We start from the raw sequence: 19392 nt of genomic DNA, 5'->3' as shown, positions 1-19392 counted from the left end.
TTAAGAATCTATGTGTAGGTTAGAAACTTTTATGCAAGAAGAATGTTCAAAGGAATGTACTTTGAATGTGAGACTCCATATCTATAGAGTTGTCTTGTAACAATCTCCAAATGGAATGCTATGTAATATCATTGACAAACTCACTGTGACTTTGGTGCCTTGACATTACAAAAGTATAATTGCATGTGAGTTTAGATCTGAAAATATTCTAATAGTGGCAAGAATTTTGTATTCTTACACTTATAATAAGGGTTAGGGAATTGTGAAATGAGCATCATTGGAAATGTGTTTGACGGATCTATTTCACAAGGTAAGGACCATAGGAAAACATAGTGCCCATGCTTGGAGCATGGGATAACTGGTGTTTTAATTCAAGTATTAAGTAGATTAGTCGAAACATTATACAATGAGTAATGTGTAATCAATATGGTTGAGACCATATTGGATTGGATTATTCTTGTGTTTCTCTTTGCATGTTTTACTTACCGAATAATAAGATTATTCAAACATCCTGTTGGGTCTAAAAATATGGTTTATACTTTACTTTTCTAGGAAAATATATTTTTCAGTTTAGGACCGTAAACAGCTTGGTGTTTATGGCTGTATGTGTGTTGTAGTTGTGTACGGTCATAGTCTTGTGTACGGCCGTACTCCTGTGTACGGCCGTACACGGGTGTACGGCTGGTGGCCCTTGTCTCATATATATATAGGGTGAGGGGTGCATGAGAGTGTACGGTCTAGAGGACCTTAAGTGTGATTATTCTAAGGTGTTCTAGAGAGAGAAAACTAGAGAGAAGAATAGTGTGTGTGTGAATCTCTTGTAAGGATCTTCATTCATATCATCAATACATTAGATTCAAGTTATTCTTCTTCTCCTCCTCTTCTATTTTGATCCGGATATCATTCGTTTGGTTGGGATTCCGCACCATCAAACGGATCTGATTGATACACAAGTGAATTTGGGGACTTACAATTGGTATCAGAGCTTGGATTGTATCAATCAATTTGATAGATTTGGAGCTTATTTGATCTTATTTTTAAAGGATTTCTGCATTTTTGGATAGATTTTGGCAAAATAAGGGGGGTTTGTTCTTTGCATTTTTGATAAAAACGAGTTTTTGATCGAGTTTTGGAGCAAAAAGAGTCAAAAACGCCTTTTTTTTATAACTGTTGAAGGGTGTACGGCCATCAAAGAGTTATTGTCCTTTGAAGGGTGTACGGCCGTAAAACCATGTAAACCCGTGTACGGCCAGCAGGTGTATGGCCCATCAACGTTCATGGTCGTCGGTGTACGGCCGTCCTCGCATAGAGTCCAAAGTTTGCACCCTTTACACTTAAAAAAAATCAATTTTGGGGGTTGCCTGGGATCGAACCCAGGTCCCCTAATGGATAAACCACGCGCCTTACCAGTTGAGCTACAAGGCAACATGTTAAGCATCTTGCTCGTTTAAAATTTATACACTTCGCAGCAGCAGCAAATAATCAAATGAGATATTGAGGGTGCCAGGGATCGAACCCGGGTCCCCTGATTCATTACCAACCCATCTAGCAAGTATCCTGTTCCAAATCTTCGCAATTTAATTCAAAAGGATTCCTTATTCCGATTCCAATTTAGCATTTTTAATTTTTTTTTATCGAAAAAAAAATCAATTTTTTTATATAAAAATGAGTTCCGCATCCATTCCAGTAAATGAAGTTTCATGTACTCCATCTTGTGAAACTACTATTAAATTTCTCCGAGATCAAATTGATTTATTAAAAAGAGAAAATGAGGAATTAAAATATGACGGATATCAACTTAGGAAATGCTAGAAACCCCTGAAATAGCAATTAGAGGCCAAGACAAAAGACTATAAAAAATTACAAGCATAGTACAGTGATAAATGTGTCAATTATAAATATCTTAAGAAAGATTTTGACACTGTAACTGCTGAACTTGACACATTAAAAACTCGATTTGCAAATGCCGACTTTAATTTCAAAAAATTCGATGTGTCAAGTGATAGAGTTGCTAAAATAATTGAACTTCAAATGAAATGGAAGGATCAACAACAAGTAGGAATAGGTTATGAGGGTGTCAAACCTTTGACTCAGGAAGAGATTGACCGAGAACCATTTATGGTATATGGTAAAGCAGTAGAAGATGAGAATAAGGAGAAACTATTGAACAATCCAATGACTCCTTGAACTATGAATCTGTTGCTTCGAACTCTATTGCTTGTAATTCTGTTACTCCTAACAAGCCTGCTGTTGATAAATACAGGCCACCAACACAAGTTATACAGAGTGCCTGCTGCAACTGTGCATGTGGGAAAAACAAGAGACAAGGAAAGGATATGCCACCAGGGGTAGGAAGAAACAACTTCCCGGTGAAGAAAAAGACATGTATTCACTATGGATCACCTAGACACATTGCCAGAAATTGTCTTAATCGCGCATACGTTCCCTACTACGCACAAGGCTGGGAGAATGCGCAAAGTGGGGGATTTTTTAAAAGAAAACTTTCGAGGTCACAATCACACAATGGTGACTGGAATGCGCAGAAGGGTAAGAATAAATCCCACAAGGCCAAGAATCTAACCCCCAAGAACAAGAAGGGAATGCCGGCTAAGAAGTCCTATCCAAGAGATGCTCCCGTGAAGCCAAAATCAAAGTCATCTCGATGGTTAGCTTCAAGTTTAAAACCAAGAGACAAGGCTCCCATCAGATCGAACAAGAAATGGGTTAAACCCGAATATAGATGGGTCCCAAAGGTGAAAACTCCCAAATCTTCTAATGACTCTAATATTTCATCATCTTCTGTTTGTGATAAACAGGATAAGTCATGGGAGAGAGTACCGTGCAAGGATGACAAAGGTCAACCCAGTTTCAAAATGGACTGGGTTCCAAAGACCAACTGATCCCACTCTGTTTCGGAGCAACTATGGAGGCATATCATCAGACTTCGGTTTGTTGGTAGTGGTTGTTCCAAGCACATGATAGGAGGCATATCTCAACTGTGCAACACTCAGAACATTGTTTGGGAGTATGTGTCCTTTGGGGGAAAGGAAGAAAGGAGAGGATCACATGGGGTTAGTGCTTACTGACATGAATAATTTTCGGATCTGTTATGAGATTATGCATGTGGTTCTCAGACCTTCTGGATGCAAATTCAATCGGTGACTTACGGTTTGATTTTTCTTCTCGATACTCCTGAATTTATCTTACACTTTTTCGTTTTGAAGACAATCATTTTCTTTCTTATAGTTTTCCGTTAGTAGGTATTATTTGGGAAGCGATATCAAGAAAGTGATAACGGGTAGTCTAAAACATGTGTAAGGGACTGAATATGAATTGTCTAGACTCTATGTTCGATGCGCTGGTAGGCACGAAGGATTTGACATTGTTGATTTAGATAGGATTGTTTGGACTGACCATACGATGCTTGGGTAGAGTGAGCAGCGAGATAAACACGGGAACCTACAGGATACACTAAATTAATACACATCTAGAATTGTGGCTTAACTTTTCCTTGTTGTACGGACATATGTCCTTGATTCTGGTTCTAATAGGACGACTGGGGGGTTCTGATAAAGTAGGTCTATAGAAATTATTTTCTTTCTATCTATATGTCAGTCATATGTTGCTTCCTCTACGTGATTGGAAGAGATCCGACCTGGATTGCAACATATGCAACTCTAATTCTACGCACCTCCTTATCTATGAAATTCTTTCTCTCTGTGAGCCATACGTTGTCCCCTCTATGTGATTGGAAGATCCGACCTGGGACACAACATATGCAACATTCTACCTCTCAATCCCTCTATCTCTGTTAGTCTGATGTTGTCCCCTTTATGTGATTGAAAGAGATCTGACCTGGGACACAACATATGCATCTATCTCTAAATCTGACTTCCTCCTTAATAATTGTTTACTCACCTAAAGTAAGGAGTCCTTAGGAAGTTCTTGATAACCAGGGTATATCAGGAAGTGGGGAGCACATTCTAGTGCAACTAAAATTAAACATTTAGAGGCTGTCTATAGATCTCGTTGCTTAATTTAAGTGGACAACAATACCCGTGGTCGTTGTCAGCAAAATAGTTTATTTAGAAAAGTTTGTCGATATCTTTCGTGTTTAAGTGGACCACAATACCGAAAATTGACCATATCTATTCATAAAGGTGAAGATACTGATAAACAAAGTTAAGACTGTCTCACAACTTTGATTCCAAATATTTTTGTTTTTGTTAAATTTGTTCATAGTTTTCCTTCATACACAAATTTAGGGGGAGAATTAAAAAAAAATTTCAAAAACAGTTTTATTTTTGTTTTATTTTTTAGAAAATATGAAAAATCCAAAAATATTGTGTGCTAAGTTTTCTTTTAGTTTTGTTTTGTCTTGAAATGTAAATTCAATTGTAGATGAGACTCAGGGAGACTATGTCGAGATTTTTTGAGTCAAGGCTTCATCAGTGATCATTGAAGAATTCTCATTCGAAGGAACAAAAAATAAAGATTATTCATTCAACATACAATCTTCCAACCCTAAAAGCAAGGTGAAGCTGACTTGAAGATTATGTGACGAATTGCATTGAAGCCTCCTCAATCAGTTTGCTGCTATATATGTACCTACTAAAGTGATCTAGAGGATTAGTTCTCTTTGTAGTTCTCTCTGTTATTCTCAAGCTGAAAGCGCTATCTTTCAAGAATCTTTTCAAGAAGCCTCGTCACCCAATTTGCATTCAATGTCAAAATCTGAAGAAAAGCCCAAATGCTCAAGATGAAGTCATTCATTGAAGATTCATCAAGTTCATCTTGAAGCAGTGAAGAAATTGAAAATTAACGTTGAAGCCAAGCTCCAACTACAGATTGACAAGAAAAGCTAGCTACTTTTTAGGGGGAGCTTTTTGGTTCACTTAGAAAAGAAAGCTATAAACCAAGGGGGAGATTGTTGGGTCTAAAAATATGGTTTATACTTTACTTTTCTAGGAAAATATATTTTTCAGTTTAGGACCGTAAACAGCTTGGTGTTTACGACTGTATGTGTGTTTTAGTTGTGTACGACCGTAGTCGTTTGTACGGCCGTACTCATGTGTACGGTCGTACACGGTTGTACGGCTAGTGGATGTACGGCTGGTGGCCATTGTGTCATATATATAGGGTGAGGGGTGTATGAGAGTGTACGGTCTAGAGGAGCTTAAGTGTGTGTATTCTAAGGTGATCTAGAGAGAGAAAACTAGAGAGAAGAATAGTGTGTGTGTGTGTGTGTGTGTGAATCTCTTGTAAGGATCTTCATTCATATCATCAATACATTATATTCAATTTATTCTTCTTCTCCTTCTCTTCTATTTTGATCTGGCATCATCCGTTTGATTGGGATTCTGCACCATCAAACGGATCTGATTGATACACAAGCGAACTTGGGGACTTACACATCCACAGTCAATCATACTTTGGAAGTAAGTAATTGATAGGTTTTGAGCATTCTAACACTCCTATGGTGTACATGCAACCCTAGAAACCTTGGATCTATGTTTTCTCTAATATTCATGCAAATTTAAGTTTTCCAAGGTTCTCATTCTAACTAGCATGGCATTGGGTACTTGTAATATAAAAACTAGTAGAATAACATACCTTTCTTGTAGCTTGGATTACTTAAGACTTTGTGAGACTAGTACCCCAAATGTGATGCCTCAAATGCTTCACACAACACCACAACTCTTGGAATAACTTGAGAGAAGAACACTTGATCACAAAAATCGGCTAGCCCTCACCCTTTTAGTCTTAGTGTCGATTTTACTCCATATGAGGTTCTTTATATAGTGTGTCACATGTAGGGTTACACCATGTAAACCCTAATGTGCATGGCTTTTCATTTCCCCCATGATCCATGGGCTTTAACCTCCATCGAGCATCCATGGAGCACCCAATGGGTCTTAGCCCAATCTAGTGAATCATGGACCATAAGCCCACTATATAAGAATGAATGATTTACAAATCAATCCCCATATATTTAACAAAATTAATTCCAAATTAATTCTCGATCAATACTAATTAAATAATATGATTTCATATTAATATATTAGAAATTATAATATATTAACAAACCATAAGTGTCCTTTTCTCATTTTGTCTATCCAATTATTATGATGCCATGCAACCCAAATGGACCATGCCAAACTGGATCAAGTACATACTAAATATAGTTATGGACTTAGACACTTTATCCAATAGTCTCCCACTTGGATAAGTCTAATAACTGTAGTTACAGGTATGACTTCAGGAACCGACCAACAATCGTAGCTCTTTCAAAGTCTCGCGGAACTAAGATGACCTTCCATTTAAGATAAGTGATCATATAATCCTCTATTCTAGATATCAGCCGGAAAAATACATGGAACAATGTCATACTTATTTTCTAACAGTTTGTTTCCCGATTTCCGATTTGTTTGACATAGAACTAAACTGAACACATCAATTTGGTTCTGACCGGGCCCGACGCATAGGTCAAAACAAAATCATCGAGGGGCCTAGATATTGCTTCTAATCCTCCAATAACCAAAAGGAACAGATAAACTTTGAATCATATGTGTCACACCCCACTAAAGCAGAAACATGAGGCGTGGCAATGTAAAGGGTTTCATAGCAAAAGTTAAAAGACAACACCAACCATAGTATTAAAAATCATTACAAATTTACAATGGGTTTGAACAACTTTTAAAAGAAATTACAATGAAAATTGGAATACAACACATGCGAATGTTCCTAACAGTGAAGTGTCCCTAAGTGCCACTTACTCGACGATTCCTGAAAAAGCATGTAAAACGAGCGTCAACTATAAAAATAGTTGGTGAGCTCGCAAGTTAAAAATAATATTGGTTTCATGAATCAAAATCAAAGTTTTGATATAAGTTTCCATAGATAAAAATATATTGCTAAAATGACTAAATAAGTTTGTATAAACAAAGTTCGTCGTTATAATGAGAAACAATGTTCATTGCTATAATGAGAAATAAAATTCATTACCATAAATAAATAAACAAGTTTATTGCTATAATAAGTAACAAGTTGTATGTGTATGAGCAAACAACGAGTTCCTAACCAATCCTATGACTGATGCCCTGTCAAGATCTATACTTATCGTTCCATAGATTATATGGTATCATGCACTAAAGCAATCGGGCGAGTGAGGAGTTGTCAATTCCTAATAGCGCTATCCACAATGACCATTGGCTCAAAGAGTTAATGGTTGGAGTAATGTATAAGGGAAGGGACTTAAGACGATAAGTTCTCATGTTCCGTGTTGCATAGACATACATCGCAAAATATAGCAAATTATAGCAAAATATAGCAAACAACTTTGTTACAATTCAATTTAAATACAACGAACAATAAATAGTTTTTCGGACATGCTTTTCCTCCCCCAAAACATAAAAACCAAAAATAGGGGAGTGCATGAATACTAACAATACATTGAGATGATGCAAATGGTGACTTGAAGTACGTTCCACGTGTACCACTACCGATTCCTAAAACGATGTTACACACTAATGAGTCTCTAATTGAAATCTACTACTAGTATACTTACTACTACAATAGAATTATGCCAATATTGTGTCAAAAATTTAATATTGTTAAATTACAAACATTTTATAAAATGCTGAAATTTTATAACTCATGTGATTAAAGCAATTTTGGATATTAATTTCCAGATTTTTGTAATATTCATTGAGGGTATTTCAACACATTTAAATGTGTTTTAAGCTCTTAAAAAGCCAAAATATTATCAAATAGTTTCCAAAAATTCTCAAACTTTTCATTTTCATTCTGAACACAATAGAGGTCTTCCAGAAATTTTCCCTTGAATTTTTTATGTGATTAACTATTTTTCCAAATTTTTAAGCCTTAATAACAATATAAATTCGTGAAAAATAGTATCCAGATGATAAAAATACCCAAAATTCTTATAATACTGCGGGAAAATGACTTAGGAGGGTAACTACCTCTTATCTGTGTTCACATATTGACAACTTCTTCTTTTTTGTACATAATAAAGCAACTAACTTGTTTTAACTGTTTAAATTACACCAATATTACCGGCTAATACATGTTTTAACCGGTAACTCAAAGGGAAAATGACTTAAGAGGGTAACTACCTCTTCTCCGTGTTCACATATTAGCAACTTCTTATTTTTTGTACATAAGAAAGCAACTAACTTGTTTTAACTGTGTAACATCCCAAAAATCATGACCAAAAATTTCGTTTTTAATTTAATACTAAAACCATAATTGTCAAACCATTAATTTAATACTCTGGCATCGGGCCTCGCTCGACATCAGACCCCGCCTGGCATCGAGCGCCGATTGGTATACAAATCTGTCTCTCTTAGGCCCCGCTTGTCACCGGGCCCCGCCCGCTAAACACATACAATCATATAACATGCTAACACATAAAGAAACATACTCTACTGTATCCCTATTCTAAGAAACATACTCTGCTAATAATGAGATACGGAACTTCGTCCGTACTCAGCTAGTTCCAGCCAGGGCTTCAGCAGTGTAAGGTGAGTCTCCTCACTGTGTGAATGGGTCTAAGGCCACAATGTCAGCCCATGTAGTCTATAAGTAGGAAGACCCGGGGGTTAGCCCTAGGCATTGTATGCTAGTATGTTATTCCAGAACAAGGTCTGATGTCGGGCGGGTGCCCAAGAAATGTTTGCATGTTAGATTATAGTTGTTGTCTGTGTGATACTTGTATGTGCCTGGTAAAGAGGTGAGTGTGAGTGAGGTTCCGTCTCTCATCACTAGCTGAGTAGGGACGATGTTCCGTATCTCATTATTAGCAAAGTATGTTTCTTAGGACATGGATACAGTAGAGTAAGTTTCTTTATGTGTTAGCATGTTATATGATTGTATGTGTTTAGCGGGCGGGACCCGAAGACAGGCGGGGCCTAAGAGAGACAAATATGTATATCGAGCGGGGCTCGATGCCAGGTGGCGCCTGATGTCGGGCGGGCCCCGATGTCGGAGTATTAAATTAATGGTTTGACAATTATGATTTTAGTATTAAATTAAAAACAAAATTTTTGGTCATGATTTTTGGGATGTTACACAATTAAAACAAGTTAGTTGCTTTTTTATGTACAAAAAATAAGAAGTTGCCAATATGTGAACACATATAAGATGTAGTTACCCTCCTAAGTCATTTTCCCTTTGAGTTACCGGTTAAAACAGGTATTAGCCGGTAATATTGGTGTAATTTAAACAGTTAAAACAAGTTAGTTGCTTTCTAATGTACAAAAAAGAAGAAGTTGCTAATATGTGAATACGGATAAGAGGTAGTTACCCTCCTAAGTCATTTTCCCTAATACTGCCATTGGACATACTTAAGCTGGGAAAAATATAAAAATAGATTTCTAAACTGTTTAACCTAATTTTTTGATTTTTGTGCATTTATTTTAATAAAAACCGAAATAAATTGAAAACAGTTTCTAAAATTTCCCAAACTTTTTATATTACTGTTATTAAACATTATTAAGTTGGGAAAAATATAAAAATGGATTTCTAAGCTGTTTAACCCAATTTTATGATTTTTGTTCATTTAATCTAATAAAAATTGAAATAAATAGAAAAGTGTTTCCAAAGTTTCCCAAACTTTTTGTAACACTGTTACTATACATGTAGAAGCTGTGAAAAATATAAAAGATATTTTTCAGTTGGTCTTCCTATTCTTATTTGTTTTATCCTCTTAAATAATCATTAATTGGAGAATAATTATTAAAAAGTTAAATTAAATTACCAAATTTTTTGTAAACTTCATTTACAGTGTACATAACCTGGGAAAAATACCAAAGATGGTTTTCATATAGTGTGATCCGATTTTGTGGATTTAAGTGTATTTAATCTTAGAAAATATGAGAAAAATATTATACTTAATTGAAAAATCATCAAAATTTTTATTTAGTGTTATACTAAATCTTAAGGTCTTTTGATAATTTTTCAATAATTTTGGATTGATAGTAATAGTTTTTCCATTATTAGTCGTTTATAAATACAAAAATTGGTGAAAATAGTAATGCATTATGAAAAATTCTGAAAATATTTTTCTGAGTGTTACACATAGTGTAGAAGCTGCAAAAATTATTAGATGCCATTTTCAAATCGTCTAAAGTGATTTTATGATTTATTGGGGCTAAAAAAATGAAAATTCAAAACCATGCTAAACAGTAACAAAAATCGATGAAACTTAATGAGAAGTCATGATTTAGCATAGGGGTCATCTACGAATTTACCTAGGATTTATAGACCTAAGAAATTGTTTTATATGATTTATTGACCTATTTTATTGCAATAATTATAATAATTCGAGAGAAATGAATTATTTTCTGAAAATTTGTAGAACATCTCATTTTGTTGGTGGAATACAGGGAAAAATTGGATTTGATCAGAAAAGTTGATTTAGATATTTATTTGGGAATAAATCCTTTATAAACCTATTTGAAAACTTTTTAACAACAAACTTTGATCATCAAGCATCTAAGCTTGAAGATCATCACATGCATGCTGTTTTGAAGACCAATCATGAGTTTGAAATGTTAAAAAAAATCGTTTTTGATAGAAAACATAGGGTGCATGTGGTGATTTTCACCCAAAACTTGTAGAAAAGTGCATTATGTTGATTTTGACTTAGGTTTTGGTCCTCGGATTTCACCATTTACAACATGCATGTTGTTTTTGGGTGAAATCCTACCACCATAATCATCAAAACCATGATTTTGTGTGTGTATTTTTATGTATTCATGATCTTTCATTACAATGGAGTAGAAGATGGAGAAAATGTAGCAAACTTTGTAAAACTTGAAAGAAAAGTGAAGGAAAGTAAAGATTTTCGTGTCTACCTTTAAGAATAACATCAAATGATGAAGATTTTGTGCTTGAGAATTGTTCTTGGATGTATAATTTTCTTGAGTTTAGAGAGATATTTGAGAGAAATGAGTAGAGTAGGTGTTGGAGTGTGAGAGAGAGTGAAAAAGAGAAGATGGAGTGTGAGGGTGAAGTGAATGATTGAAATTGTTGGGAAGAGGGTGCCTAGGAAAGATAGGGAACGAATTTTGAAGAGGAGAGAAGTTCCCTCACTCTTCCATTTTTATAAAATTCCAATTATTTTATAAAAACACCATATTTTTATAAAATATGCACCTTAATATAGTTTTTACTCATAAAATATTGATTTTTGACTTATAGATTAAGGGTAAATATTAATGACTTAAATTTTTATTTTCCTTGATTATATTTCCTTGAACTTAATTATTTTAAGATAATATTATAAGTTTCATAACTATTTTTATAGAATTCTTGATGTTAAAGTTTAATTTAGGTTTTAGGGCTTTTAGGGTTTTGAGATTTAATAAATCGTTGGATATCATAATCAATAGAATCTATGAGAATTCAATTTATCTCATGGTACTATAAATCTTTTATAGTTATAAATAATGTTTGTAACTTATTTTATCGGTTTATTGGCATTCTATGTAGTGATTCCGAGATTCAAGCGAAATTGAGGAATCAAGTATACTAGTCCTAGTTTTTAACTTTGACTTAAGTTCCTATGAGACTCGGTCCTAATTTATACCACTAGGTAAAATGAATGATGTGTGGATATGATTCATGAAAAGGTGTTCAAGTCAAAGAGTGACCCGAATATGGATAGTCACTACAGTTAAGTAGTTGTAGAATTCACATACCAATGTGAAATCCAAGTACATTATCCTTCGATTCTACGTGTTTCCAAGTTTCTAGTAGGTTATAACTTAGCTTCTAGTTACTAAGTCTAGTATGTGTCGTGCCTATACGTGCGACTAAGTTTAGTCAAATCTAGAACCGATTCGAATTTTGACGGTTGTCACAATATGCTTATACTAACTACTTGTTGAATCATACACAAAAGCACGTTTTATAACATCGAGTCACCGATGAATTTTCGTACAATCAATGCACAACCAACTCATTATCAACAACTCATATCCCTAGGTTTGAAGACTTATATGATATTACCGTCTCACGATCACTCGAGATAAATTCCATGAAATGATAAAAGTGAGAGTGGGTTGAATCCAATACTCAGAACTTATGAACACTCATGAATGTTGTAGCAACTTTTGCTCTGTCTAACATCTTAAACATTTACAAGCCCAATTCAAGACAGTCTTGATTCATATCTACTTCCAACATATGGCTGATTGTGGTGTGTTTGAGTAAAGAAATTATTCTAGAAGTCAAAACATGCAAAATTTGAAACAATAGTAAACAATTGACACGATATAGCTAAACCTTACTTATAAATAAACAACAACTTTTATTTAATCATCAAATGTCAATTTACATTTTACAAGTTTCAGAAATAGCTATCTAATCTGTAAAGCTCATATCATCCTTCAACCCGATGCGCCTCACATGCTGCAAATGCTTAACCCTACATAGTCCCTTCGTGAGGGGATCTGTTGGGTTCTCATCTGATGATACCCTCTTTACCATGAGGAGTCCTTCTTCTATCCAATGTCTAACGAAGTGGTATTTTCTGTTGATGTGCCTAGATCTATTGTGATCCCTTGGTTCCTTGGCTACATCAACTGCACCCTCGTTGTCACAGAAAACTCCATAGGCTCCTTAATAGCTGGTACAACCCCAAGGTCTCCAATGAAGTTCTTTAGCCATATAGCCTCCTTTGCCGCCTCGCTTGCTGCTACGTAGTCTGATTCGAAAGTTGAATCAGCTACTGTTTCCTACTTGGCACTCTTCCAAATAATTGCTCCTCTATTTAGGGTAAAGCCCCAGCCCGACTGAGAGCGGAAATTATCCCTATCAGTCTGGAAGCCAGCATCACTATACCCCACTACTCTCAAGTCATCACTCCCAAAAAGGGTATGGACCCAGTCCCTAGTCCTCCCCAGGTACTTGAGCACGTTCCTTACCGCAGTCCAGTGAGCCTTGCCCGAATTCCCTTGATATCTGCTGACCATGCTCAAAGCAAAAGCCACATCATGGCGAGTACTAGTCATAGCATACATGATCGAGCCTGCAGAGGAAGCATACGGTACTCGACTCATCTCAGCTATCTCAGCCTCTGTACTCGGGCTCTGAGTCTTACTCAGTTTGGTGTTACTCTAGATTGGTAAGTCACCTTTCTTGGAATCCTGTATGTCGAACCTTTTCATCACCTTATCCAAGTAGGTAATTTGACTAAGTCCAATTAGTCTCATACTCCTTTCTCTCAATATCCTTGTCCCTAGGATATAGGCAGCTTCTCCAAGGTCTTTCATAGCGAAACATTTCCCAAGCCAGGATTTAACTTCCTGCAAGGTTGGGATGTCATTTCCTGTGAGTAGTATGTCATCCACATACAATACCACAAAGCTAACTATACTCCCACTAGCCTTAACATATACACAGGACTCATCTTCGCTCCTCGAAAAAACAAACTCTTTGAATTTCTCATCAAAACAAAGATTCCATCTGCGAGATGCTTGTTTCAATCCATAGATGGATTTCTCAAGCTTACACACTCTATTAGGGTGCTTTGCATCAACAAAACCCTCTGGCTGAATCATGTAAAAATCCTCAGCCAACTTTCCATTAAGGAAAGTGTTTTCGACATCTATTTGCCATATTTCATAATCATGAAATGCAGCTATGGCTAGCATAACCCTAATAGACTTAATCTTCGCTACTGGTGGAAAGGTCTCATCATAATCAACTCCCAGAGTTTGAGTCAAGCCCTTCGCAACCAGTTGCGCTTTATAAGTGTGTACATTCCCATACATGTCGGTCTTCTTCTAGAAGATCCATTTGCACCCGACCGTCTTACGACCCAGTACATTATCAACCAAGTTCCAAACTTGATTGTCATACATGGACTGAATCTCGTTGTCCATGGCCTTTTTCCATTTGGCGGACTCAGGGCCTACCATGGCTACCTTAAAGTTGCTAGGCTCATCTAAATTTACCAGTGTACTATCAATGATAAATGCATCACCTTCCGCAGTAATATGAAAAGCATAGTAATGCTCAGGTAGATTCCTAACTCTTGTGGAACGCCTCAGAGGTACGGACTCATTAACAGGAGTTTCCACCTCAGGTTGCTTGTTAGGGTTTGAGGTTCCTTCACCGCTTGAATCTTGAAGTTCTTTAAGGTCAATTTGCCTCCCACTGTTTCCTTGGCTTATAAATTCTCTCTCTTGAAAGACTCCTATCCTTGCCACAAAGACCACATTCTCACTGGGTCTGTAAAAGAGGTAACCAAAGGATTTCTATGGGTAGCTGATGAAAATACATGTGACATCCCCAAAATCACGGCCAGAAAAGACCGGTTTAATTTATGCTTTTAAAATAATTTCAGAGTAATCCTTTGATTAAAAGAGTTGCGGAATTTGTTCCCAAAACGAAGCATTGAGCCTCCTTTGGGTTGGAAGAAGGAGTGACAGAACCACCTTTGGTTTCACTTGAAGAGGAGGCATCAAGAGACTTTCCCTTGGTACCCATCGAAGGGGTCTTCCTCTTCTTCCCTCTACTTTGCCCGATTGCCAGAACAGGGGCGGTGTTAGGAGCAGGAGTAGTAACAACCGATTTACCTTTGAGACCACTTTCGGCGGTCTTTCAAAAGTCCTTGAAGCTTGCTGAGTGTGACCTCCTCCTTGTTCATGTGATAGGTCATTCAAAACTGATCATAACAAGTAGGTAAGGAGTGAAGTATAATGTCAATAGCTGTCACACCCTCAAACCGGAACGGCGAAAACGTTCGGGGGTGGCTGACGTCATGCGTAGTATCACAAAAGCTGTATCATAGCAAGCATAGTAAACACAACCAGACATTAAATACATATATGAAAAGGGTTTACATTGTTTACTTCATATTTTTGTTCTTATCAAAAGTAAAATTGAAAGGTGCGACTCTAACGCTTCGACTTCTCCGAACTCCTGGAAATACCTGTCTACTAATTCCCTGAGAATACAAGCAGTTTAGAAGAATATTAGCATAAAGCTGGTGAGTTTTAGTGTGTGTGCGGCCACCTTATGAAGGTGTGCGGCCGTATACCTAAAGGATGATGAACATGAAGAACACTATGAGTTTTAAGCTTAGATTACCAGTATAACAAGCTTATTGATGGTGTGGTTCACGCTCTTGAGGCCCTTAGAGTGTTCATTGATGATGTTTCTAGAGAGAGAAAGTAGAGAGAGATTATAGTGCAACCAAAAGAAGAAAAGAGTGAATGGAGTGGGGTCTCCTCCAATATATAGGGTCGGGTGTGAGGCTGGAGGGTGTATGCGGCTGGCTGGCCGCACACGTGGGTGTGCGGCCGCACACACCTTCCTTGGTGTGTTTGGCCCGATTTTGTGAAGCTACACACTTTCTAAACCTTCTTAAGACTCATATCTAGGTTATACTAAGCCTAGAGCACTCATATGGACCCACAATTTTGTTAAAAGATGATAAATTTGAGTTTAGTATTGATATACGAACCAATTGCACAAGATAAAAGTTTCGGGTTGTCACATCACCCCCCTGTTGGAGGGAATTTCGTCCCGAAATTCAAGAATAAAGATACAAATCATTGATTTGGAAAAAGATGAGGGTACTTCTGTTTTATTGAATCCTCGCGCTCCCAAGTGAATTCAGGTGCCCGCTTGGCATTCCAGCGAACCTTCACTATTGGGATGCGACTTTGCTTTGTTCGTTTGACCTCTCTATCCATGATTTAGACTGGTTCTTCCACGAAATTTAGGTTCTCGTTGATTTCAATCTCATCGAGAGGAATTGTAAGGGTTTCATCGGACATGCATTTATTAAGATTCAAGACGTGGAAGACGGGATGAATGTTACTAAGCCCATGCGGTAGATGAAGTTTGTAAGCTACGGGACCAACCCTAGCAAGGATTTTGAATGGTCCTATGTACCTCGGATTTAGCTTTCTACGCTTTTCGCAGCATATCTGGCCTTTCCAGGGTGAGAACTTCAAGGGACACGTCCACCAATTTCAGGGCTCCTGAGGGTGTTGTTGGGGACTTAACTCTTGACTAGATACGTGTTGCCCACTTCAGCCCAGCACAGAGGGGAGCTGTACTTACAACCATAGAGGGCTTCGAACGGCGCAACCTTGCTACTGGAAAGGTCGCCGTTGTTGCAAGAAAGTTCAATTAAGGGTAGATGTGTGTCCCACGACGCATCTTCAATTGTCCGGATGGTTCCCTTACTTTGTCCTTCTCTTTGTGGACGATACTCTTTGTATGAATACTTTCAGGTTTTGAAGAGAGATGAATTTTTCGAAGTTCGCATCTAGTTTGTCGTCACGAGCGGCGGGAGTTTCGCGATCGAACGATTTAAGACAAAAGGGTTTGGTATAACATAGACTCAATCGAACTAGACAGGATCATGTCGTAGAATCTCGCGTTAAGTTAGTTCGGGAGGATCGTTTTGTTAGAACATTGAGGTTCCTAGATGAACGTGTCTGGTGTTTTCTGTGTTTCATTTGAGCTTGGTGGGTACTCCTAATGCGACGGTCCTGATGTTTTGAAATAATGAACTCTTGATGGAATAGTTCTCACTAGATTTTCCTATGATTACTTGGCGTATACAAGTCATGAATAAACACAACTGACTCTAATGTAACACTAGGCTACCATAATTTACCCATTAGGGCATAAACTTTTAAAAGTACGCCGTGATTAAATTTGGACGAGGAAATAATCATGATTATAAGCAATTATAGGGGTTTTCGAAAACGTACCAAAACATAGCAGGGTTCTTTGATGCTTCCTCATTCCCTGAGGTTAGACTCCTCTTGTTCCTCATTGTTCTTCTCTGTTGGGCATTCTCTTTTGAAATGCCCCATTTCGCCACATGCACCGCACACTTGAATTATGCTAGCGTCGGTATTGGAAGTGATGTATTGAGTCGGGGTCTTCGTGAAGCGAGCTTCCTTTCCATCCTTAGCCCTTGGACAATTTCTTTTGAAATGCCCTACACTACCACAGAGTTAACAGGTTGGACTAGCCCCAACATTGGTATTCAGAGTGACGAACTTGACTAGGGTCCTACATCTGCTGGAGGTGTGCCCCTTCCTGTTTCATCTGGTGCAATGCAGCACTCGACAAACTCCATGATGATGGTAGTTGCATTTGCTGCAGTGTGGGAGGTTTCCGAAGTAGGGTGTGGTTGGTGTTGGAACAGAAGGGCTGACTGGGGTATTGACTGCCCCAATTTGTTGCCTTTCAGTAGGTCCTTCGGTTGAACAAGTTCCTTTGAACTTTCGTTTCAGGAGGTTAGGTTGGGGACCAAGGGTGTCCTTTCCAATAGGCACTTGATGTTGAGGTTGGTTAACACCAAGGTTTGGCCTGCCATTAACACTTCTACTCGCATTTGTGTTGTTAGCGTTAAGAACAGCTAAGGCGGCTGCTACAGCTGCTGTGACAGTAGCTTGGAACGTAGCTGAGTCCATCTGGAGGATTGGTGCCTTACCAGTGGGTTGGTTCTGCTTCTTCGGGGGCATGATCTGCTATATGTCAAGAAAAGAGTTTGTGAGCAACAATGGTTTCCTCTGGATGTATCCTAAACGTTTATCTATGCACTAAGATTTCTCGTTTTTTTATTCGACCCACATCCCCATGATGTGGCCCTAGCAAGAATAGAAAATGATTTGAACGCAATAAAGTTCACATATAATAACTTACGAACTCCTTGTTGTTCAGCTCATTGCACTGGTTGGATAACTCTCACATTTTCGTCGGCTCTAGACCATTTGGATATTTGGCTATAAGAGTATTTTTGGGGATCAAGTCGACACGGGATTCAACTTGATGCTCGGAAGAAATCCGTGGAATGTCTTTGGGGAAAAAATCAGGAAAGTTGCAGACTTCGGGGATGCTCTCGAGGTCTTTAACTTTTTGCCTCTTATTGTCAACATGAGCCAGGAATGCATAGCATTCCTTCCGCAGATGCTCTTAGGCTTGGCGCAGGAAATGATACGAAGGTTCGAAAAATCTTATCACTGAGACCAGTAAGGATTTTGTTGAAGGAAAGATTGAGATGAATCGCTTCGTCGAAGCAAAGGATATCAGCGCGATTTGAGGTTAACCATTTCGTGCGGATTAGGATATCGAAGCTGATACGAAATTGATGGGGAAAAGGAATAATCGTCTAAGTACATCTTATGATTCATGTTTTGAGGACAAAACAGTGATGGGACCTTGATAAAGTTGCTTACTTTTCATGCTATCAATCTAAGGTACACTTTTGACAATGAAAATCTTTAACTGAAATATGATAGTTGCCACCATTGTCGATATCAATATTACACAAAGTTTGAAAATTTTGACCTAGGAGTAGGTCTACCACATACCAACATAGGAACAGTTTGACAACATAAGGAACTAGCAAATCGGTACTTGCAAGGCAAGAATATCTACATAGAAAGGAGCCACTTGGAACATAAATAGGAACACTATTCTTTAGACCAAAAGGAAGGACATGTAGAATATTTCCTACTGGCGATGGGCACTTCTCGGGCGGAACCTTAGGTTAGTCAACTGGTGCTCCATTTCAAGCAGGCGACTCTCGTATACTAATTGGCATGCTCGGAGCTCTACGACCTCAGCTCGAGTTGCAGCTAGCTCTCGCTATTGGGCTTCGTTGTCTCTCAAAATCCTCCCATAAGCAACCTCGAGACTGCGAATACGGTTTGTGTTGGCATCTAAGTCTGCCTCGAGTTCCAAAGTTCGTTGAATAGCCGCCACGTTCATTTCGACATTGTGGGCCACTCGGCGGACTATGATTGGAAGGGCTCTATATGCGGAGCCTCCGCCGTCCACATTGTAGAAACGGAGATCCCCATTATACGGGAGGGGTTGGCCTTATTCGTGACTCCACCTATCCAAGCTTCCAACCCACATAGGCATTGGGCCTTTGAACTTAAGTCGAGGGTTAGGAATTGGTATCAGGGCTACTGGAGGTAGGTTCTCGACTTTAGGTTCTGGGTCGGCCTCTTCGGGGAATTGTCCTGCGAAGTCATTGTCCAAGGGAATTTCGTGATTTTCTTCTGGCTCTGCCTCGATCCATCCAACATTTCCTTGGTTGGGAAAATATGGGTTGCCAGGGAGATGGAATTTGGCCATGCTATCTACACAAGATAAGGGGTAAAGGGATAGTTATTAGGCATCGAATCTAATAATACTTCCAATGTATTATAGTTTCATGATTGATTCTCGAGGGATGGATTCCTGGGTAAGTTTCCGGTTCGGGCGTTATAGCATCCTAAAATACCCCTATAGTATTTTAACCCTTATGTTTGACTCTAGAACTTTTCTGGTACCTAGGTAAGTTTTAGACTTGCTGCGACACCATAGTCACTCCCAAGCACATGT

This window comes from Lactuca sativa, chromosome 1 (genome assembly GCF_002870075.4).
Source record: "Lactuca sativa cultivar Salinas chromosome 1, Lsat_Salinas_v11, whole genome shotgun sequence".
Taxonomy (NCBI): Eukaryota; Viridiplantae; Streptophyta; class Magnoliopsida; order Asterales; family Asteraceae; genus Lactuca; species Lactuca sativa.
Note: the sequence above shows the minus strand (reverse complement) of the source record.